Source organism: Harpia harpyja, chromosome 14 (genome assembly GCF_026419915.1).
Source record: "Harpia harpyja isolate bHarHar1 chromosome 14, bHarHar1 primary haplotype, whole genome shotgun sequence".
In the NCBI taxonomy this organism is placed as follows: domain Eukaryota; kingdom Metazoa; phylum Chordata; class Aves; order Accipitriformes; family Accipitridae; genus Harpia; species Harpia harpyja.
This window is the reverse complement of record NC_068953.1, coordinates 14,867,199-14,880,886: the sequence shown is the minus strand read 5'-3', so window position 1 is coordinate 14,880,886 and position 13,688 is coordinate 14,867,199. Positions and strand designations below refer to the sequence as shown.

The following is a 13,688-nucleotide window of genomic DNA, read 5'->3' as shown; positions in this document are numbered from 1 at the left end:
AGTAGGGGTCTCGAGGGCGGGGAGGGGGGAGAAGGAGACCTGTTTGTCTGAGTGAACACACTGATGCTGGTACAAGGGCTGATGATCAGGAGGTAGGTACACAGCCTGATGCCAAGAGGAGGGGGAGCCTCTTGGTCTGCAGTAGGAAATCTTTCCCTGACTAAGGCCATGGCATCAAGGTTACGCTCAACCCATCTGAAAAACCTGGCATCCAGTTCCTCATACTGGGAGGGGGCTTACTGAGGGCTCTCTCTGGAGCGCCTTCCTTACCAAGCCTTCAAGGCTGAGCAGAAGGACTGTTGTGAAATAGCCTCACAGCCTGCAGATGCACCCTTGGTAATGGAGCAACCGGAGGTAGCAGAGTGCCTCCATGGGTCAGGCATGCCTGGGAGTGGCAAGGCCGGCTGAGGTATAGGCTGCGAAGGAGCTTGACTTGGACAGGAGGAGCTTCCTTGTGTTTGGACGGACCCTCTCGGATCACCCTTCAATTACAAACAAATACCCACTGCAGGCCCAGAAACCCCCTCTCTGCAGACACTGGAGGTCCATCAACTGTTGGGCCATGCCACTGCTTCCGCCTTTGAGAATGGTTACCAAGTGGGACCCTGCATTTCATGGGGGTGTTGCAAGTAACTCTGGCCACGTTAGCCCAGGTCCCTGTGGGTGAGACATCCCAGGCGGCTGAGAGAAGAGGTCTTCAGATAGGGCAGGGTGTGACCAGGCAGCGGGGAGGTTAAGGCAGAGGAGAGGAGGGTGCGTTGTGGTGTTCGGCCAAAAGCACATCAGGGCACCGTTGTGAGCCCTGCTGCTGGACACAGCTTTCTTGACTCATGCCCCATCCCAAATCTCTCCCCGCTGAGCTCCCAGGCGCTGCCCGTTTTCAGGGGAGCCGAGCTGGGGGTCCGAAAGGGCCCAACAGCTAATGCCCTCTGCTCCCTCCCGGTCTTACAGGGTCGCCTCCCTCCGCGAGACATGTCGTGCTACAGCCCCTGCCTGCCAGCCGCCTGCGGCCCAACCCCGCTTGCCAACAGCTGCAACGAGCCGTGCGTCATCCGGTGCGCCGACTCCAGCGTTGCGATCCAGCCCTCGCCAGTCCTGGTGACGCTGCCGGGCCCAATCCTCAGCTCCTTCCCTCAGAGCACAGCTGTGGGATCCACCGCGTCGGCTGCCGTGGGGAGCTCTCTCAGCGCTGGCAGTGTGCCCATCGCTTCTGGGGGCTCCCTGGGGCTGGGGGGCTTTGGGTGGTCCGGTCTGGGCCGTGGGCTCTGTGGGCCTCTGGGACGGGGCAATCTCTTATGCTGAAGCCCGTGGATTGCCTGCTCGTGGCCGAGCGCCAGGAGCCTCGAGGAAAGCCCTGGAGCCGGCCCTGAGAGCGTGGCCATGGTCTGCAGAGGAGCCGAGCTCCCGCTTCTCCGCCTGCGCTGGGAGGAAGGGGCCTGCGCTGGCCTTCCGTCTCTTCCAAGGAAGCCTCTCTCTTTCCCCCTCTTGCTCTGCTTTACCTCATGCTCCCCATGAAATACCTCCTCCTTCCTTCCGTAGCAACGGGTCTAGGTGATACGATACATGATTGCTAGAGCCTTGAAGGGGAATTGGAAAAGAAGCATCCCTGCCGTGGAGGTTTTCCTTCAGATGGCAGCACTCCTCGGAGCTTTACTCAGCCTCCCAAATGCTCTCGTCTTTTCCTTTCTCCTTGGATTTTCTCATTAAAGACATTGGGCATCAGCTTTGCAAGGGAGTCGTGTTTCATTCTCCCCTCTTCTCCAGTCCCAGCCAGCTGAGTATCCAAAAGAGTTCCTCCCTTGGTAAAACTACGGTTTTCTCCGTAGTTCCTGGGCTTGAGAGGGCCTCGTCGTTTGCCCCTGACATCCCATAGCAATGGAGACAAGGCCGGTTTGGGGCGAGAGCTCTTGTGGAAGGAGCCCCATTACCCATCGGGACACCTCGAAAGCCACAAAACAAAGTATGAGGGAAGCCTGAATTTTCTGTTGAATCTCCCTGTGCTGCATTGGTTACGGCAGCGACTCAACAGACTGCTGGATGAATGAGAGCCAGTGGTGGCTCTGGCTACTTTGTCAGGAACGTCTCTGTTAAGAACTCAGAAAGTGAATCCCAGGAATTTTTCATATCCACAACAGGGAGTGCCATCAGTCTGGGGAAGGAGGTCGGCAGAGCATTGTGTTTCCCAGGCCAGTCGTCCCTCCTGCTGTGGACTCCTGCCCCAGCGGCAATGTTGAATCTGCCGGTCCTCCTTGTTCACATATCTCTGCCATTACAGGCCCATGGGGTTGGCTCGGGCTGGGGAAACTACTCGGAGTGACCAGGGTGCAAGTGGTTCTGGTCCCAGCCCCCAAGGCTGTGCAGTGCTCCCTTTTGTCCAGGACAGGAATTAACCGGGCAGAGCAGAAAGAGAGGATCCCAGGGCCCTGCCATCGGTGTCCATCCCACAGTGCGCAATCCCCTACCCACCTTTCTGTTATCCACCAGGGGCAGCAAGCCTGGCCTCTGCACCGTTTCCCCCAGCTCAAGGTCTGACCTTCAAGGCACAGAGAGGCTTGGGCTCAGGGGACCAGTGCAGTGGTTTCAACTCTCTGCAGCACTGGAGCTCTGGCAGGTAAAAAGAGGAGTTGTGTGCAGTGGGGCTGGTGCCCTTCAGCTCCCTCTTCATTCCTGACTGTTAGCTGTGCTGGGAGAGAAGCAGCCTGTGACGGGATCCTGGGTGAGCGCCAGGGGGAACAGCACAGAGACACCGCAGCCAAGCCTGAGGCACGTGCTCTGTCCTGGTGAAAAGTCCACCAGTCAAGTGTGAGTGACTCTTGTCAGTATGAGCTGGTGGTATCCTTCCAGAGTGCGAGGGGAACGTGGCTGGTGACAAATTAATCTCAAAGCCAGGCTCAAGTCCTTTGGAGGCGCTGAGCCACGCCGGGGTCGCTCTCCCGTGTTCCTTCCCGGGAAGGAGCGTGGGGGCTCCGCTGTTCAGTCATTTTCTGATGTGAATGCTGAGACCTATTTCCGAAAGGTCCCTGGAGCTGAGCCCAGCTGTCGGGAGAGTGGACCAGTCCCAAAAGGCAAAAGCTGGAGGCTGGCTCCTTCTCTGCCATGTCAAGAAGCAGGTTAAAAAGGTGTAGGTGTCAGGAGCAGGAGCAGGAGCAGGAGCAGGAACAGCAAGATCAGGAGCAGTGGCAGCAGCAGTGGCAGGAGCAGGAGCAGGAGCAGGAGAAGCAGCAGCAGGAGCAGCGGCATCAGTGGCAGGAGCAGCAGCAGCATGCTGACGAGGTGGCCGAGTGGTGAAGGCGATGGACTGCTAATCCATTGTGCTCTGCACGCATGGGTTCGAATCCCATCCTCGTCGGTCAGCCCAACAATGGTCAGAGTTTCTGAGTGTGAGCAGCTCGATGTGTGCCCCCAAGTAAGCCTTTGTTTTGAGATGAGAGTGGCCTGAAAAGAAACTTGCAAGGGTTTGAAGTGGCTCAGGACACACCTCAACCTCTTCTGTCTCCACATAGGCAAGAGGAACAAGAAGGGAGAGGACGAAGATCCAGGGAACTCACAGGATGATCAGCCTCTCCGCAGTCCCTGGGAAGACGATAGAGCAGAACATCTTGGAAGTAGTTTCCAAACATAGGTAGCACAGGAAGGTGGCTGGGAGTAGCAAGCATGGATTTACAAAGGAGAAGTCATGCTTAACCAAGCTGGTAGCCTTCTACAGCGAGGTGACTAGCTTGGTGGGGAAGGGAAGAGCGGTGGATGTTGTTTACCTTGCCTTCGGTAAGGCTCAACCAGCCATGGGAACAAAAACCAAAATAGGCGTAAAGCACTTCCAGTCACAGAACATTTCAGGTAAGGTATTTTGCTATGGGAGACATTGCTCTTATCTGTTCACAGAATCTCAGAATCGTTGGGGTTGCAAGGGACCTCCTGAGATCCTTTAGTCCAAGCCAACTGCTCCAGCAAGGTCAACTTGAGCTGGTTGCTTAGGACATAGTTGGGTTGGGTTTTGAGTATCTCCAAGGATGGAGACTCCACAACCTCTCTGGGCAACCTGGTCCACTGTTTGACCACCCTCACGGTAAGAAAGTGGTTTCTTGCCTTGCGATGGAATTTCACGTGTTTTAATTTGTGCCCATTGACTCTTGCGCTGCCAGTTGGTACTACTGAGAAGAGTCTGGCTCCCTCTTCATTCCCTTCCATCAGGTGTGGGAAGAATCCCAGCTCTCACAGCCTCCCCTCCTATTTCAGACTCGCCAAGCCCTTAACCGGTTTTGTGACAAAGCAGGGATCTGCAGGGAAGACCCGTGTGGAGGCAGGAGCAGCCAGCCATGCCACCAAGGGATGTGCTGTCCCAGGGGGTCAGGAGCGACTTGGCAGGGGTCAGAGGAACAGGGACGATCCAGCGTGGTTGTGAAAGGCACAGAGCTGGCTGGAGCCTCTTCCTGCCCACACGACCTCCCCTCTCTTACACACATTTGCACTTCTGCCTCCCTGGCCACCTGCCTCCCTCTCCCAATTTCCTTCGGATATCTCTTCCCCACGACCGTGGGCTTCTTGCTCTCCCCACCCTGCTCTCCTCTGGGTGCCCTTCCCAGTAGGTTTGCACTTCCAAGGATGCCTCGTGGCTCCTGCTGATCAGCACCTGTGAGCAGTGTGCCCGCACACGCCAGCAGGCAAACAAGATACGAGAAGAAGAGACTGGGGTTTGGCCAAGGGGCTCAGAGCTCAGAATGCTGCTGACCCCACCCCGCCGCCAGCCTCGCATATCCCTAAGGCCTGTGAGCCAGGTAAAGGGGACCACTGCCCCCACTGCCAGCCCAGTTGGGTCTGAATCCAGAGGCAGAGCCTGTGGGAGATGAGAAAGGGGCTGCCTGCTGCGGAGAGGTCAGCTTCTTCATGGGCACCTTAAACTCACCTGGCCAGCCTCAGGGAAGAGAAGAAGAGCAGAACTCTTTCTCATCGACAGATGAGCTTGGTGGTTTGGACAGCCCAGAAGGATCCCTTTCTCTTCAGTGGCTGCTGAACCCAGGAGCCCAGCAGAGCTCAGGCTGCCACAGCTCCACGCCCCCAGGCCCAGCCAGCAGCGAGGCTGAGCATGCCTCCCAGGAGGCACACACACACACACACACACAAATCCATGTATACGTCCCATACTGAGTCTCGTGCTGTCCTGTGGTGCTCTGTTCCTGCACTCACCACAGTTTTCCAGTACTTAAAGGCCACTACAAAGACAACGGAGACTCTCTCTTAACAGCGAGACACATGGAGAGTTCAGGGAGCAACCGGGAGAGCCTTCGCCTCGATATAAGAAAGACTTTTTTTACAGTCAGAACAATCCTTCACCGTAACGACCTCCCCAGAGCTGCGGTAGAGTCCCCAAGACTGAAGGTTTTCAAGGTGCGATTGGACAGGGCGCTAGGTAATCTCATGTAGGCTCCCTTTCCCACAAAAGGTTGGACCAGATGATCTGCTGAGGTTCCTACCAGTCGGGGTGATTCTACGATTCCATGAAAACTTGGCCTTCCTTCATTCTTTGTTTTGTGGCTTTCGAGGTGTCCCGATGGGTAATGGGGCTCCTTCCACAAGAGCTCTCGCCCCAAACCGGCCTTGTCTCCATTGCTATGGGATGTCAGGGGCAAACGACGAGGCCCTCTCAAGCCCAGGAACTACGGAGAAAACCGTAGTTTTACCAAGGGAGGAACTCTTTTGGATACTCAGCTGGCTGGGACTGGAGAAGAGGGCAGAGTGAAACACGACTCCCTTGCAAAGCTGATGCCCAATGTCTTTAATGAGAAAATCAAAGGAGAAAGGAAAAGACGAGAGCATTTGGGAGGCTGAGTAAAGCTCCGAGGAGTGCTGCCATCTGAAGGAAAACCTCCACGGCAGGGATGCTTCTTTTCCAATTCCCCTTCAAGGCTCTGGCAATCATGTATCGTATCACCTAGACCCGTTGCTACGGAAGGAAGGAGGAGGTATTTCATGGGGAGCATGAGGTAAAGCAGAGCAAGAGGGGGAAAGAGAGAGGCTTCCTTGGAAGAGACGGAAGGCCAGCGCAGGCCCCTTCCTCCCAGCGCAGGCGGAGAAGCAGGAGCTCGGCTCCTCTGCAGACCATGGCCACGCTCTCAGGGCTTTCCTCGAGGCTCCTGGCGCTCGGCCACGGGCAGGCAATCCACGGGCTTCAGCATAAGAGATTGCCCCGTCCCAGAGGCCCACAGAGCCCACGGCCCAGACCGGACCACCCAAAGCCCCCCAGCCCCAGGGAGCCCCCGGAAGCGATGGGCACACTGCCAGCGCTGAGAGAGCTCCCCACGGCAGCCGACGCGGTGGATCCCACAGCTGTGCTCTGAGGGAAGGAGCTGAGGATTGGGCCCGGCAGCGTCACCAGGACTGGCGAGGGCTGGATCGCAACGCTGGAGTCGGCGCACCGGATGACGCACGGCTCGTTGCAGCTGTTGGCAAGCGGGGTTGGGCCGCAGGCGGCTGGCAGGCAGGGGCTGTAGCACGACATGTCTCGCGGAGGGAGGCGACCCTGTAAGACCGGGAGGGAGCAGAGGGCATTAGCTGTTGGGCCCTTTCGGACCCCCAGCTCGGCTCCCCTGAAAACGGGCAGCGCCTGGGAGCTCAGCGGGGAGAGATTTGGGATGGGGCATGAGTCAAGAAAGCTGTGTCCAGCAGCAGGGCTCACAACGGTGCCCTGATGTGCTTTTGGCCGAACACCACAACGCACCCTCCTCTCCTCTGCCTTAACCTCCCCGCTGCCTGGTCACACCCTGCCCTATCTGAAGACCTCTTCTCTCAGCCGCCTGGGATGTCTCACCCACAGGGACCTGGGCTAACGTGGCCAGAGTTACTTGCAACACCCCCATGAAATGCAGGGTCCCACTTGGTAACCATTCTCAAAGGCGGAAGCAGTGGCATGGCCCAACAGTTGATGGACCTCCAGTGTCTGCAGAGAGGGGGTTTCTGGGCCTGCAGTGGGTATTTGTTTGTAATTGAAGGGTGATCCGAGAGGGTCCGTCCAAACACAAGGAAGCTCCTCCTGTCCAAGTCAAGCTCCTTCGCAGCCTATACCTCAGCCGGCCTTGCCACTCCCAGGCATGCCTGACCCATGGAGGCACTCTGCTACCTCCGGTTGCTCCATTACCAAGGGTGCGTCTGCAGGCTGTGAGGCTATTTCACAACAGTCCTTCTGCTCAGCCTTGAAGGCTTGGTAGGGAAGGCGCTCCAGAGAGAGCCCTCAGTAAGCCCCCTCCCAGTATGAGGAACTGGATGCCAGGTTTTTCAGATGGGCTGAGCGTAGCCTTGATGCCATGGCCTTAGTCAGGGAAAGATTTCCTACTGCAGACCAAGAGGCTCCCCCTCCTCTTGGCGTCAGGCTGTGTACCTACCTCCTGATCATCAGCCCTTGTACCAGCATCAGTGTGTTCACTCAGACAAACAGGTCTCCTTCTCCCCCCTCCCCGCCCTCGAGACCCCTACTCTTGTCAGGTCAGGCTCCTCTCGCCCACTTCTCTCAGGAGGGGACATGTCTGAGTAAAACGCAACAGGGCTCCTGAAGACAGCAGCCACTACGGCAGAAGACGTCTATGGTGGGACTAGCTCTCCTGAGGAAGCTCCTCGTCAGGCCAATAGTGCAAAGGGAGCATTGCCGAACTGCGGATGGCAGAGGAAGTGCCCAGTCATTGGTTAGAGAGTGCTGGCCGTACGTCCTGAGCCTTGGAAAGAACCGCTGCTGGCAAAGAAACCAACCCATGCCCTGTTTCACATCCTAGACCATTCACCGAGGACAAGGGAGGCAAAATGCATGCAGCCCTCTCCACAAAAACTGTCCTGCCAACCGAGGAGACGAGAGGCAAAATGAACTGAGACTTACCAACTTCCCAGAGCAGAGGAAGGCACGAGGAGAGGACAGAGGAGCTGGGAGTTGGGCACACTTTTATACAGCGGGCCAGAGCCCCAGGGGAGCTGAAAAATGACACAAACATGAAGCATGTTGAGAAACAGCAATTTTGGCTTCTCAAAGCTCTGCCGGTAGATGAAAGACATGCCTCCTTTGCCTGAAATGCTTGGCTCCCCTTTCATCCTGGGTAGCACTGAAGTGATTTTGTTGATAGCAATTATGTTTCTTCCCCAGACCAAGGCTCGTTTGAGGTCTCATTCCAGCAGCAGATTCAGGTCACGAGTAGGTGTTGTGCACGTCCTGCCCTTCCTGGGGAACACGGCCACCACTCACTTAGGACTTTGCCTGTGGAGCACGCCTGAAGGCCACTCAGAAGGGTCTCTCTTTGATGGGCTGAGGCTGACCCGGAGCAACACCAGTGCCTGCAGGCTGTGGAGCTGCTCAGCGCCCAGCCAAGCCTCTGCAGGATGGCTGTTCCGCTGAGGGACAGAGAACGGAGGAGACTCAGATCCGCGGGGTGACTGGAAGGTGGTGGTCAAACAAGGCCCTCCTGCAGTCTGGAGAGAAACCCCGTTGTGTACAGGGATGGGGACGCTGAGGCCGTTGCTGGAGTGGATGAGGGTACTCGGTGGCCGATCTCTGCTCCCCCCCCGGGCCTCGGTGATGCACACACTTGCCAGCCATGCAAAGGGAGCCCAGCAGTTGAGCTGTCGTCTTCAGTCAGGAAAGGCCAGAGTGTTTTCTTTGGGAACTGCACAGCCCTTGCCTCGCCTGCCAGGACTTTACTCATTACTCTCCTGAGGAGAAGCAACGGCTCAACGTGGCCCTGGAGAGCAGTGAAGGAGCCTGCTGACTCGTGCCTGAAAGTGAGCCATCACCAAGTGGACCGGTTTGCTTCGGCACAGTCTTCCCAAACAACACTCATCTTTGCATCGTTGCTGGGTGCTCGTTCAGGTCGCTGACCCAGAGGGTCTGGCTTGTTTTTCCTGGCTCAGGGACGGATTGGCACATTTAATTGCAAGGTGGCACCAGCAGACCACCTCGGAGTCACCTGTGAGTCACCAAAAAGTGCCGAGGCACTATGAGAGACCTCAGCTCCACCTCGGTGCGAATCATCCGTGCACTGGCGTGAGGGGCTCTGGGGGAAATGGATTCAGATGTGCAGAGGACCCTAGGCGCAACCTCATGTCCGCATTCCTGCAGAAATGCAGCTTTTTGTACAGTGTTGTCATCACATCATGGCTGTTAGCATCTTGCCCAACCGCTTGGTGACTCCTTGAAATCCTGTCATGCTCCTTGGTGAAACTGCAGCCAAAGGAGGACATCATGGACGTGCCCTGACGTTCCCACTCCCGAACAATTCTGGAGCACAGACCAAATTGAGGGAAGTTGCCACCTCTATGTGTCCAGGGCCTGGGGAGCCTGCTTTTTTGACGGACCGGTGTGACAGACCACCGGACTGAGGCTGCAGCCACTGAGTGGCACCAGATGGTGCTCCCTGCTGCCCTACGAGACATAGAGGAGACTGGGCCAGTCGGTCTGGGAAGGTTGGGGGGGAGCTCAAAGGCCAGGCACGTGTCGCCAGCCCTGAGAGCTGCCTGGAAAAAGCCTCTGACTACCCACGCTGCTTGGGAAGGTGGGCCACGCTCTCACCCGGGCGGCCGTGCTGTTTGGGGGAAGGGTCTTGGGAGGGGATCGTTGTTTTGTCCTGCAGAGGACAGATGGCTCTGTCTCGCTTCTGCTGTCATTTCCAGCAGGGCCATGCTCTGGGGCTGTTGTGCCATCCTGCCAGGACGGTCGACCCAGTGCCGCAGCTCACAGCAGAAACGCACTCACTGCGTACAGGCAGAAACAGGTCCCAGGAGTCAGTATGGCACCAGGGTGGGAGGCAGCCACCCGCGGCTCTTTTCCAGGTGGAACTGGAAGCGCACTGACAAAGCAGCCAGTGATGCTCCCTCCTGAAAGGCTCCGAGAGGAACTTGCGAGGCACATGCGAGGCACTCAAGCCCCAGCGTGTCCTCAGCTGAAGGGCAGGAAGCAGCTGCCTATCTCTTCCAGCCCCCAGAGCCCCAAGGTGTGGCCCTTTGAGATGTGGCCCAGCCCCGCAGAAGAGGCACGGGTTGCCCACAGCAAACTCCACGGGGGAAGCCGCCAGCAGGAACCAGCCACGAGGGGAACTCCCCGAATGGGACGACCTGCCTGTCGTGGCTTAACCCTAGCCGGCAACTGAGCACCACGCAGCCGCTCACTCACCTCCCTCACAGTGGCATGGGGGAGAGAATCAGAAGGGTAAAAGTGAGAAAACTCGTGGGCTGAGATAAAGGCAGTTTAATAGGTAAAGCAAAAGCCGTGCACGCAGGCAAAGCAAAACAAGGGATTCATTCACTACTTCCCATCGGCAGGCAGGTGTTCCGCCTCCATCTCCAGGAAAGCAGGGCTCCATCACGCATAACGGTTACTTGGGAAGACAAACGCCATCACTCCGAACGTCCCCCCCTTCCTTCTTCTTCCCCCAGCTTTATATGCTGAGCATGACATCATATGGTCTGGATTATCCCTTTTGTCAGTTGGGGTCAGCTGTCCCAGCTGTGTCTCCTCCCAACTTCTTGTGCACCCCCAGCCTACTCGCTGGTGGGGTGGTGTGAGAAGCAGAAAAGGCCTTGACTCTGTAGAAGCACTGCTCAGCAGTAACGAAAGCATCTCAGCATTATCAACGCTGTTTTCAGCACAAATCCAAAACATAGCCCCATAGTAGCTACTATGAAGAAAATTAACTCTATCCCAGCCAAACCCAGCACACTGCCCTACGGCTGCTCTGTTCCCGGATGGTGCACTAATGGAGGAGCGCTCAAACTACTGATGTGCACCAGCACGTGCCAAAGGCCACGGTGGGTGAGGGGAGAAGTTGAGTACAGCCTTGCTGTTCGTCCCTCCCTGCTCTCCCTTCTGGCAATTGAGAGGCCATGCAAAGAGGAGCAGACGCCAGGACAGACACTCTGCTCCTCACGTAGCCTCCTTTGCCACCAGACAGGAGCATGACACAGCCCGTCACACCTCCGCTACAGCAGGCAGTGAGTACCATTGCTGGGCTGCTCTCCTCCTTGGCCTGCCACCCTGCCCCGCTGCTGGATGCGGGAAGGGTGGCGAGGCATTCCTCTGCCGCATGAGGAGCCTGGCATTTGCTGTGCCTGAGCAAAGCTGAGGCAGCGGGAGAGGGCACATGCATCCACCTGCCTCAGCAGCCATGTGGTAACACCTGAGGGCAGGAAGCGGACAGCACAGGCCCATCCTTGCTCCGCAAGATGCCTTCTGCTTTGAACTGCAGCCACAAGAGGACATGTCCTTCCCAGGGCTGGCAAGGCAACCGAAAGTGAAGAGCACCCTCAGTCAAATGCCTATGAGTTTACTCCTCAGCCACTTTGACCTTGCACCCTTGGGGCTGACTACCCACTTTGAGAATGACAGTTTTGAGAACGAGAATTGACAGATTTCCACAGAACAAGATTCCCCCCCCTGCCCCCTTCCCCTTTTTTCCTTTGTTTTGGGGCCACCGGGCCACCTCTAGGAATGCTCCCAGTGCCCCCACCCCTTCACACAGCGGCGCTTCTCTCCATCTCACAGAGGGTCCTTCCTTGGCCTTCACCTTCCAACCACCTCTGGGCTTCTGAGTCCCCTCCTTTCCGTCTCCCTCGGCCAGACAAGCATCCAGCTGGGGCTTGGCTGATTGCTGAGCCCTTCCGTGGCCCTGCGGGGCCTTGTGTTTCTCAGGGTCAGCCTCAGCCCTTCAACAGGAGACCCACGTGAGTGGCCTTCATCAGGAGTGCTCCGCAGCTGAAGGCCTGACTGAGAGTGGTAGTCACGTTCCCCAGCAAGGATGTGCACAACCCACACACAGGCCCTGGAGCTACTGAAACCCTTTCCTGGGAACTGGCATGGGACCTCAAATGACCCTTGCTTTGAGGAGCCAGCATCTAATGCATCACTGTGCTCTCGCCCAATAGGGAAATGCAAGCCAGACCTTTCAGATGAAAGAGACAAGCTCTTCATCTCTTGGCTGCGCTTTGCAAGCCTCAAATTGCTGTTGGTCAAAGTGCTTCACGCAGAAGGTGTGTTCCAGCTCTCCTGAGGCGCTGGCTCGCCATATAAAAAGCCTGTGCCACTCCAGGCCCTTCCATCCAAATCTCTTCCCTTGCTCTCCACGGTGAACTTGGTAAGTCTGAACTCACTCCTTCTCTTCCTGCTGCTAGGATTTCTGTCACGGGAACTGCTTCCCTTCTGTGCGTGGTCCTTCTGATATGTGGTCCAGGCTTGAAAACACATTGTGCTTCCCTCTTCCGGGAGGTGAGGTGGTGAGGGAAGAGGGCAGGCTTCAGTCCCTTCCGAGAGGGACTGGGCTCTTTTGTAGCAGCGGCTCGGCTGAAGCCTGAGGCTGAACGACCAGTACCATCTCACCGGTCATCAGGTACTTCCTCCCCCAAAGACAGTGCAGCGACATGCCTTGGTCACTCTTGGCGTGGAAAGGAACTTTGCAGGGAGATCTGGCCCTACGCAGGCGCTGCCCGTTTTCAGGGGAGCCGAGCTGGGGGTCCGAAAGGGCCCAACAGCTAATGCCCTCTGCTCCCTCCCGGTCTTACAGGGTCACCTCCCTCCGCGAGACATGTCGTGCTACAGCCCCTGCCTGCCAGCCGCCTGCGGCCCAACCCCGCTTGCCAACAGCTGCAACGAGCCGTGCGTCATCCGGTGCGCCGACTCCAGCGTTGCGATCCAGCCCTCGCCAGTCCTGGTGACGCTGCCGGGCCCAATCCTCAGCTCCTTCCCTCAGAGCACAGCTGTGGGATCCACCGCGTCGGCTGCCGTGGGGAGCTCTCTCAGCGCTGGCAGTGTGCCCATCGCTTCTGGGGGCTCCCTGGGGCTGGGGGGCTTTGGGTGGTCCGGTCTGGGCCGTGGGCTCTGTGGGCCTCTGGGACGGGGCAATCTCTTATGCTGAAGCCCGTGGATTGCCTGCTCGTGGCCGAGCGCCAGGAGCCTCGAGGAAAGCCCTGGAGCGGGCCCTGAGAGCGTGGCCATGGTCTGCAGAGGACCCGAGCTCCCGCTTCTCCGCCTGCGCTGGGAGGAAGGGGGCTGCACTGGCCTTCCGTCTCTTCCAAGGAAGCCTCTCTCTTTCCCCCTCTTGCTCTGCTTTAGCTCATGCTCCCCATGAAATACCTCCTCCTTCCTTCTGTAGCAACGGGTCTAGGTGATACGATACATGATTGCCAGAGCCTTGAAGGGGAATTGGAAAAGAAGCATCCCTGCCGTGGAGGTTTTCCTACAGATGGCAGCACTCCTCGGAGCTTTACTCAGCCTCCCAAATGCTCTCGTCTTTTCCTTTCTCCTTGGATTTTCTCATTAAAGACATTGGGCATCAGCTTTGCAAGGGAGTCGTGTTTCATTCTCCCCTCTTCTCCAGTCCCAGCCAGCTGAGTATCCAAAAGAGTTCCTCCCTTGGTAAAACTACGGTTTTCTCCGTAGTTCCTGGGTTTGAGAGGGCCTCGTCATTTGCCCCTGACATCCCATAGCAATGGAGACAAGGCCGGTTTGGGGCGAGAGCTCTTGTGGAAGGAGCCCCATTACCCATCGGGACACCTCGAAAGCCACAAAACAAAGTATGAGGGAAGCCCGAATTTTCTGTTGAATCTCCCTGTGCTGCATTGGTTACGGCAGCGACTCAACAGGCTGCTGGATGAATGAGAGCCAATGGTGGCGCTGGCTACTTTGTCAGGAACGTCTCTGTTAAGAACTCAGAAAGTGAATCCCAGGA

General features: G+C 57.2%; 1 non-coding gene across 1 annotated transcript; it reads left to right on the top strand.

Annotated features, from left to right (window-relative positions):
• Positions 1 to 3,267: 3,267 nt before the first annotated feature.
• TRNAS-GCU (transfer RNA serine (anticodon GCU)) lies at positions 3,268 to 3,349 on the top strand. Its single transcript has one exon. It is a non-coding gene; the product is annotated as a tRNA-Ser (tRNA).
• Positions 3,350 to 13,688: the final 10,339 nt, after the last annotated feature.